Source organism: Arachis stenosperma, chromosome 1 (genome assembly GCF_014773155.1).
Source record: "Arachis stenosperma cultivar V10309 chromosome 1, arast.V10309.gnm1.PFL2, whole genome shotgun sequence".
Taxonomy (NCBI): Eukaryota; Viridiplantae; Streptophyta; class Magnoliopsida; order Fabales; family Fabaceae; genus Arachis; species Arachis stenosperma.
Genome location: NC_080377.1, coordinates 68870433 through 68880579, shown reverse-complemented (window position 1 = coordinate 68880579; position 10147 = coordinate 68870433).

The window sequence follows — 10147 nt, the reverse complement described above, 5'->3', positions numbered from 1 at the left end:
GAAAGCTTCTGATTGCCTTAACATTGGAAGGTGGTGGTAATTTTTCAATTACCTCTACCTTTGCCTTATCCACCTCTATTCCCCTGCTTGAAATTTTGTGCCCAAGGACAATTCCTTCAGTCACCATAAAGTGACATTTCTCCCAGTTTAAAACCAGGTTAGTCTCTTGGCACCTTTTCAGGACAAGTGCTAGGTGATTAAGACAGGAGCTGAATGAGTCTCCATATACTGAGAAATCATCCATGAAGACTTCCAGGAATTTCTCCACCATATCAGAGAAGATGGATAACATGCATCTCTGAAAGGTTGCAGGAGCATTACACAGACCAAAAGGCATCCTCCTGTAGGCAAACACGCCAGAAGGGCAAGTAAATGCTGTTTTCTCTTGGTCCTGAGGATCTACTGCAATTTGGTTGTAACCTGAATAGCCATCCAAAAAGCAGTAATAATCATGACCAGCTAGTCTTTCTAACATTTGGTCTATGAATGGTAAAGGAAAATGATCCTTTCTGGTGGCTGTATTGAGCCTTCTGTAGTCAATACACATACGCCACCCTGTGACTGTTCTTGTAGGAACCAGTTCATTTTTTTCATTATGAACCACTGTCATGCCTCCCTTTTTGGGGACAACTTGGACAGGGCTCACCCAGGGGCTATCAGAAATAGGATAAATAATCCCAGCCTCTAGTAATTTAGTGACCTCTTTCTGCACCACCTCCTTCATGGCTGGATTTAGCCTCCTCTGTGGTTGAACCACTAGTTTGGCATTATCCTCCAACAGGATCTTGTGCATGCATCTAGCTGGGCTAATGCCCTTAAGATCACTTATGGACCACCCAAGAGTTGTCTTGTGTGTCCTTAGCACTTGAATCAGTGCTTCCTCTTCCTGTGGATTCAAAGCAGAGCTTATAATCACTGGAAAAGTGTCACCCTCTCCCAGAAATGCATACTTCAGGGATGGTGGTAGTGGTTTGAGTTCAGGTTTGGAAGGCTTATCCTCCTCCTGAGGAATTTTCGAAAATTCCTTTGTTTCTTGTGGTTCTTCTTGATCAGGTAGAGCATCCTTGAAGATGTCTTCAAGCTCTGATTCTAGGCTTTCAGTCATATTGATCTCTTCCACCAAAGAGTCAATAATGTCAGCCCCCATGTAGTCATTTGGTGTGTCTGGATGCTGCATAGCTTTCACAGCATTCAACTTGAACTCATCCTCATTGACTCTCAGGGTTACTTCCCCTTTTTGTACATCAATGAGAGTTCGTCCAGTTGCTAGGAAAGGTCTTCCTAGAATGAGAGTTGCACTCTTGTGCTCCTCCATTTCCAGCACCACAAAGTCAGTTGGAAAGGCAAATGGCCCAACCTTGACAATCATATCCTCTATTATGCCTGATGGATGTTTAATGGAGCCATCAGCAAGTTGGAGGCATATCCGGGTTGGTTTGACTTCTCCAGTCAACCCAAGCTTTCTGATAGTGGATGCAGGTATTAGATTGATGCTTGCTCCAAGATCACATAGGGCTGTCTTGGTGCAAGCGCCTTCTAATGTGCATGGTATCATAAAGCTTCCTGGATCTTGAAGCTTTTCTGGTAAGCTTTTCAGAATGACTGCACTGCATTCTTCAGTGAGAAATACTTTTTCAGTTTCTCTCCAATCCTTCTTATGACTTAAGATCTCTTTCATGAACTTAGCATAAGAAGGTATTTGCTCAAGTGCCTCTGCAAACGGAATCTTTATTTCAAGAGTCCTTAGATAATCTGCAAAGCAGGCAAATTGCTTATCCTGCTCCGCTTGGCGGAGTTTCTGAGGATAAGGCATCTTGGCTTTATATTCTTCAACCTTAGTTGCTGCAGGCTTGTTCCTTACAGAAGTGGTTGAAGAATCCTTTTTAGAGGGATTACTGTCAGCACTCTCAGGTGTCTGATCCTCCCTTGGCGTCTGAACGCCATGATTGGGTGGAAAATGGGCGTTAAACGCCAACTTTTCCCCCTTTTCTGGCGTTTGAACGCCAGAACTGGGCAGGGAATGGGCGTTTAACGCCAGCTTTCCCTCCCTTCCTGGCGTTTGAACGCCACTAGCATTCCTCTCTGGGCTCTTACTGTCCTCAGAGGGATTTTGAACAGTGGTTTGGTTATCCTCTGTCAATTGTTCCTTATTTGACTTTTTACCCTTTTGAGTGGTGTTGTTCAGTGTCTTCCCACTCCTCAGTTGAACTGCTTGACACTCTCCTGTTATCTGTTTAGATATCTGCTGTTTTGCTTGATTCAACTGCAGTTCTATGTTCTTGTTAGCAACTTTAGTTTCATGGAGCATCTCTTTAAATTCTGCTAACTGTTCTGTCATCAGGAGCAATTGTTGATTAAGCTCAATCATCTGTTCTTGAGGATTAGGATCAGTGACTACTGCCATGACTTCCTCTTTTGGAGAGAACTCATTGCTAGAGTATAAATATTGGTTTCTAGCAACAGTGTCTATAAGCTCTTGAGCCTCTTCAATTGTCTTCCTCATGTGTATAGATCCACCAGCTGAGTGGTCTAAAGACATCTGAGCTTTTTCTGTAAGCCCATAGTAGAAGATGTCTAACTGCACCCACTCTGAAAACATTTCAGAGGGGCATTTTCTTAGCATACCTCTATACCTCTCCCAGGCATTATAAAGGGATTCATTATCCTCTTGTTTAAAGCCTTGGATGTCCAGCCTTAGCTGTGTCATCCTCTTTGGAGGGTAAAAATGATTCAGGAATTTGTCTGATAACTGTTTCCATGTCTTTATGCTTGCTGTAGGTTGGTTATTCAACCACCTTTTAGCTTGATCTTTTACAGCAAATGGAAACAGTAATAGTCTGTAGACATCCTGATCCACCTCTTTATCATGTACTGTGTCAGCAATTTGTAAGAACTATGCCAGAAACTCAGTAGGTTCTTCCTGTGAAAGACCGGAATACTGGCAATTTTGCTGCACTATGATAATGAGTTGAGGATTTAGCTCAAAGCTGCTTGCTTTGATGGGAGGTGTACAGATGCTACTCCCATATGCAGCTGTAATGGGGTTGGCATATGATCCCAGAGTCCTTCTGGACTGATCAATCCCACTTAGGTCCATAATGGGTAAAGGGAAATGATATGGATTGCAAATAGATAAATTTTGTTTTTTTTTTTTTGAATTATCCGAAAAAGATAAAATAAAATAAAACAAAAGAAAAATAAAATAAAAATTCAAAAATTAAAAGAAAATAAGATCAAAGCAAATTGAAAACTGAATCAATTAGTTAATTGAAAAGATTTTGAGATTAGCAATTAGAAAGATATGATTGAGAAAAATTTTATGAAAAAGATTTGATTTTTGAAATGAAGAAAGAGAAAAACACAAAATGACACCAAACTTAAAATTTTTAGAAAATCAAACACAATTTTTCGAAAATTTTTACGGAAAAACACAAAGAGGACACCAAACTTAGAATTTTTACGGATCAAAAGGGACTAAAGACATGCAAATTCGAAAATTAGAAGAAAAACAAAAGCATGCAATTGACACCAAACTTAAAATATGAAACTAGACTCAACTAAAAGACTCTAAACCAACAAAAATAAAACAGTCCTAATCTAAGCAACAAGATAAGCCGTCAGTTTTCCAAACTCGAACAATCCCCGGCAACGGCGCCAAAAACTTGGTGCACGAAATTGCAATAACACTTTTGCAACCCCGCACAACTAACCAGCAAGTGCACTGGGTCGTCCAAGTAATACCTTACGTGAGTAAGGGTCGATCCCACGGAGATTGTCGGCTTGAAGCAAGCTATGGTTATCTTGTAAATCTTAGTCAGGATATCAGAAATTATCAGGGTTGATTGTGAAAAGCAAAAGAACATGAAATAAGTACTTGTTATGCAGTAATGGAGAATAGGTTGAGGTTTTGGAGATGCTCCATCTTCTGAATCTCTGCTTTCCTACTGTCTTCTTCATCAAACACGCAAGGCTCCTTCCATGGCAAGCTGTATGCAAGGGTTTCACCGTTGTCAGTGGCTACCTCCCATCCTCTCAGTGGAAATATTCAACGCACCCTGTCACGGCACGGCTATCCATCTGTCGGTTCTCAATCAGGCCGGAATAGAATCCAATGATTCTTTTGCGTCTGTCACTAACGCCCTGCCCTCAGGAGTTTGAAGCTCGTCACAGTCATTCAATCATTGAATCCTACTCAGAATACCACAGACAAGGTTTAGACCTTCCGGATTCTCTTGAATGCCGCCATCAGTTCTAGCTTATACCACGAAGATTCTGATTAAGGAATCCAAGAGATATCTACTCAATCTAAAGTAGAACGGAGGTGGTTGTCAGGCACGCATTCATAGTTGAGAATATGATGAGTGTCACGGGTCATCACATTCATCCGGGTTAAGAGCAAGTGATATCTTAGAACGGAAGCAAGCATGATTGAATAAGAAACAGTAGTAATTGCATTAATCCATCAAGACACAGCAGAGCTCCTCACCCCCAACCATGGGGTTTAGAGACTCATGCCGTGGAAGGTACACAAAGAAACGTGTAAAGTGTCATGAGGTACAGATACAATGTCAAAAGATCCTATTAATAGTGAACTAGTAACCTAGGGTATACAGGAATGAGTAAATGACGTAAAAATCCACTTCTGGGTCCACTTAGTGTGTGCTTGGGCTGAGCATTGAAGCTTTCATGTGTAGAGACCTTTTCTGGAGTTAAACGCCAGCTTTCATGCCAGTTTGGGCGTTTAACTCCAATTTTTGTGCCAGTTCCAGCGTTAAACGCTGGAAATTTTGAGGCTGATTTGCAACGCCGGTTTGGGCCATCAAACCTCGGACAAAGTATGGACTATTATACATTGCTGAAAAGCCCAGAATGTCTACTTTCCAACGCTGTTGAGAGCGCGCCAATTGGGCTTCTGTAGCTCCAGAAAATCCACATCGAGTGCAGGGAGGTCAGAGTCCAACAGCATCTGCAGTCCTTTTCAGCCTCTAAATCAGATTTTTGCTCAGATCCCTCAATTTCAGCCAGAAAATACCTGAAATCACAGAAAAACACACAAACTCATAGTAAAGTCCAGAAAAGTAAATTTTAACTAAAAACTAATAAAAATATACTAAAAACTAACTAAATCATACTAAAAACATACTAAAAACAATGCCAAAAAGCGTATAAATTATCCGCTCATCAATAGTCATGGGACTAAAATCCACCATGACTCCTCTCACAAAACTTGTGTATGAGTCATCCGCCTTGTCTTGTCTAACTGAATTTGCATAGAACTCTCTTACTAGAGTTGCATTCACCCTTGTGATCGGATCGGTGAGGAGTTCCCATCGGCGTTGTTCCACCTTCTCTATGATTTCTGGACACTCGACTTTTGTGACTTGAAAGCCTAGTTCATAAATGAATTCTTTCTCAGTCATCCACCCATACTGGAGTGCATGATGAAAGGTTCTAAATCGCCCTTCATCAAAAGGAGGATGCTCTATGGGTTCCTTCCCCTTTTGTCTCTTGGAGCTTGATGATGCCATGCAAGATTGTTGATGTGTTGGCTATTCTCAAGATGGCTAGGAGGGTGTATGTGAAGCCTTTGGTGGAGGGTGATGTGTGTATGACCAAAGGAAGGAGGTGGGAAAGGGTTTATATAGAAAGATGGCAATTGATTGAAGGGTGTGGATTGATGGTGTTGAAGGATCACCTCCTTTATGGGGGTCTTGGTTCGGTCCTCAAGATTGTCCACTCCCAATGTTGCATGGCAACACTTCCAAGGACATTCCCCATGAAGACAAGTGTGAAATTCCCTTGGTGTAGTGGCCGAATCTCCCTTCCTCAATTGTCCTATCAAGTACCATCAATGTCCTTTTTTATTCCCTTTATACGAAGAAAAAGTGTAATTGGTTATTTGAAATTTTTGGTGGGAAACCTTAAAGTGTGAACTAAATTTTTTTTTACATAACTAAATGCTTTCCATGAATACAAATCAATCAACCATTAAGCTTCCCATGCATGCACGTTGGTACACCAAACTTGTTTGTGATCACATGGTGCAACAAGTTTGGGAAATAAATTTTCCTCATAGGTTGTGTTCAAACCTCACTTAGCGTGCTTTGAACACCAAATTTATCATGTACTATACGTTGCATGTAGAGGAGCCTTATATTAGTTCTCAAAATTGATTTGAAATTCCATGGAAATTGCCTTATTACTATTATTAGAGATTTAAGAGAGGAAGTATAGAACATGGGTTGCCTCCCATGAAGTGCTTCTTTAGCGTCATTAGCTTGACATTTGGTCCTTGTCAAGGTGGCTGATAGTGCTTGAAGTCTTCTCCTCTTGCAGTGAACCTATGTCCATTGGCTTTGTTGATAAGCTCCATATGTTCTAAGGTCAAGATTTTGTTGATAGTGTACACAGGAGGCAGCTGAGATGGAATAGTGGGGAGGTGAGGTGGTATAGATGGAAAGTATGTAGAGATCACTTCATCACCTGGCGAGAAATTTTCTGTAGGAATTTTCTTATTTATCCATCCCCTTGGAACTTTCTTCTTTATATCTCTTGATACTCTCTTGCTTTCTATAGATTTTTTCTCTAAGGACTCTTTGTTGCTAGCTTTGTATGACTCTGGTTTGCTCAGCTTTCCTTGAGTTACCTTTGAATGAGGTTCTTTTTGAATACATGGCTTCCCAACCAATGGGGTTTCCAATTGTGTTGTTTGTGCTTCACTGCTTGTTTCTTGCATCAGTGTTTCATTCTGCTTTTCTCTTGATTCTTTGTTTTCTTGACTTGCTTCTTGTGAGAGGTTAAAAACATTGAAGATGAGCTACTAATCATGTATTCTCAGCAATAGCTCTCCTTGCTCTACATCTATGAGTGCTCTGGCTGTGGCTAGGAATGATCTTCCCAGAATGATGGAGTAAATAGGATTCTTATCCATTTCCAGAACAACAAAATCTGTGGGAAGACAGTAGCTCCCAACCTTCACAAGCACATTTTCAATCACTCATATTACTTGTTTTTGAGTTTTGTCAGCCAATCTGATAATTACATCAATAGGAGTTAGTTCATTGATTTGGAGCTTCTTCATGAGGGAGAGAGGCATTAAGTTGATGCTTGCTCCCAAGTCACAAAGCCCTTTGTCAATCACTGTTTCTCTTATGGCACAAGGAATGAGGAAACTCCCTGGATCCTCCTTCTTTGTGGGTGGCCCTGGTTGAATGAGAGCACTGCATTCCCTGTTCATTTTTATGGTTTGTCCACCCTTCAATGGACTTTTTCTGGCTAGTAGCTCCTTTATATACTTGATGTAGAAAGGCATTTGCTGGAAGGCTTTAATGAATGGTATATTTACATCAAGAGATGCAAACATATCAAGGAACCTTGAATACATTCTCCCTACTACACCACCTTTAAGCCTGTGGGGAAAAGGTGCATATGGGTTCAATACCTCTTTCTTCTTCAGCTCTTCCTTGGATGTAGGTTGGGGTGTATGATGTGTGTTAAACGATCCAACACAAAACTCACCGGCAAGTGTACCGGGTCGCATCAAGTAATAATAACTCACATGAGTGAGGTCGATCCCACAGGGATTGAAGGATTGAGCAATTTTAGTTTAGTGGTTGGTTTAGTCAAGCGAATCAAGTGTTGGTTGAGTGATTTGTGTTTAACAGGAAGTAAATGACAGTAATTGTAAAAGGGGAAGGGCAAATTGCAGTAAATTAAAGAATAGGAAAGTAAACTTGCAGAATCTTAAAGAACAAGAAAGTAAATGACTGAAACTTAAAGTGCAAGAAATGTAAATAGCAGTAACTTAATTGGCAAGAAATGTAAATTGCTTGAATGTAAGAGGGATTTGAGGACTGGGATTGCAGAATCTAAACAAAGAGAAATTAAATTGCAACAATTTATTAAGTAGAAGATGAATTAGATCAAATAGAGATTCAGACAGAAAATGAAATTAAAGTGCAGCAGGGTTCATAGAAGAACCAAAAGTAAAATTGGGTCTCAGGTCTCAAGAGACTAGGTAGCAGAGCCTAGATCTCTATTTGCCTTCCTAGATCCAAGCTTTCAAAGCAATTGGTAGATAATTGAAGAAGAAGCAGTAAAAGTAACAGAAGTGAAATTGAATTGTGCAGAAAAAGATTTGAAGAGAGTTTGAATGGGAATTGAGACAGAATTTCCTCAATTTCTCACACCCAAAACTCAGAAACAGAAGAGTAGAATTGCCCGAGCAAGAATGAGGAAGGAGATCAGTCAATTCTCCCTTAATCCTCTGAACTCTCGGTCAAGTCTCTCAAAAACAATTGCCAAAAAAATTCAAAGCTCAAAGAGAGTGCCAAATTCAAAAGCTAAGCCAAAGATAAGTCAAAAAAGTCCTAATTACATCAAACTAGCTTCTATTTATACACTTTCTATTCTTGGATTTTTGGATTTGGATGGGCTTTTGAATTGGTGAAGAAATGAATTAAAATGGGGTTTTAATTTGAATTTTCGGCCCATGAAAAGTTGCTCCCAGGAGGCTGCCCTGCCCTTGCGGAGGGCAGGGCAGGATTTGGAGTTTGGTGTGTTGTTGGTGCGGCGTGGTGCAGCCTTGGTGCGCAGAATGCTGCCCTGCCCGCGCCAAGGGCAGGGCAGGAAAAGTTGGTGCGCCAGAAATTGCCTTGGTGCGCTATTGGTGCTGCCAGAATCAAGAATTGGTGCGCCAGAATTTGCCTTGGTGCATAGGATGCTGCCCTGCCCTCGCGGAGGGCAGGGCAGAATAATATGGTGCTGCCAGGATTGAGCTGTGATGCGCGCTGGTGCTGCCAGGAGAGTGATTTGGTGCGCCAGAAATGTCTCTTGGTGCGCCAGATCCATGCACCAACAAAATGCTGCCCTGCCCTCGCGGAGGGCAGGGCAGTGTTTCCATTTTGATGTCCCGTGTTCGAAACACGGCTTGAACACACGCTCAATTAATTTCCTTGGTTTCTTGGCACGGCACTCAACCTTAGTTCCTTGCTTCTTCCTTGTTCCGTGTTCGATTCTTGTGGCATGCATGGGTGACATTTTTCCTTTGATTTTCTTCCTTGGTGAGCCCGATACTGCCCTTGTGGAGGGCAGGGCAAGATTCTCTTCTTTTTGGTTCCAAGGCACAATTTTATGCTCTGCCCTTGTAGTGGGCAGGGCAGAGTTGCCTTCCTTGCTTGGTCCCTTATGTTGCCCTCCTAGAGGGCAGTGTGCCCTTGTGGAGGGCAATGTTTGCCTCCCCCTTTGCATGCGGCACACTTCCTCTTGTTTTGACCACACTTTCCTTTCCTTGGGCTACACTTCTTAGGCCACGCTTTTCCTTTTCTTTTCTTTTCTTCACCTACAATAAACCAAAACAACCACTCAAAGTATCACTAAATTCAAGAGGCTTATAAATCAATTAAAATTCAATTAAAATTAGCTTAAACCTCATGGATTAACATTAATTTCATGGTGGTTGCTTGATTTAAAGAAGTTGTGCATTTTCACTCCAAATCACTTACTTAAGAAGCTAGAAAGTGCATAAAGACTAACAAAACAAGTGAAATTAGCTTGAAAAATGGGTATATGATGACTTGTCATCACAACACCAAACTTAAATCTTGCTTGTCCCCAAGCAAGCATAAAAAATTAAGAGTAAATGACATGAATAAGAAAAGAACACATATCCTTATTAGGCATATAACAGAACTTGATTTATGGGGTCTTTATGCAGACAATGACAACTCACTTATTGTTGCTGCTACATAATACACATCTTTCCTTAAAGGCTTGCTAAACTTGCTGTTAGAAGACTCACTTTTTAATTACTCCCTTGTTAACTTTCCTTGGCTTACAATGCTTAACAAGCTTATTATTCTTTTGGAGGTTTGGTGTTAAATGTTGCAGTATTAGCCTTTGGCTTTATTTTTTTTTCTTTTTACTCAACATCTTTCCACCACAGGCACATGGCTCATTAATTCTTCCTAGGATCATTGATGCCCAGCATCTCTTTGGATAACTAAATGTTCTGTATCTAAGTTGCTCTTTATTGTGGATTTTCAATTGGCCATCCCAAATCAGTTGATCTAAGTGACCGGGTTTTAAAATACCCCTTAGAATTTACTCATCCAAGCATATCTTAGTACAAGAACACCACAGGCATATG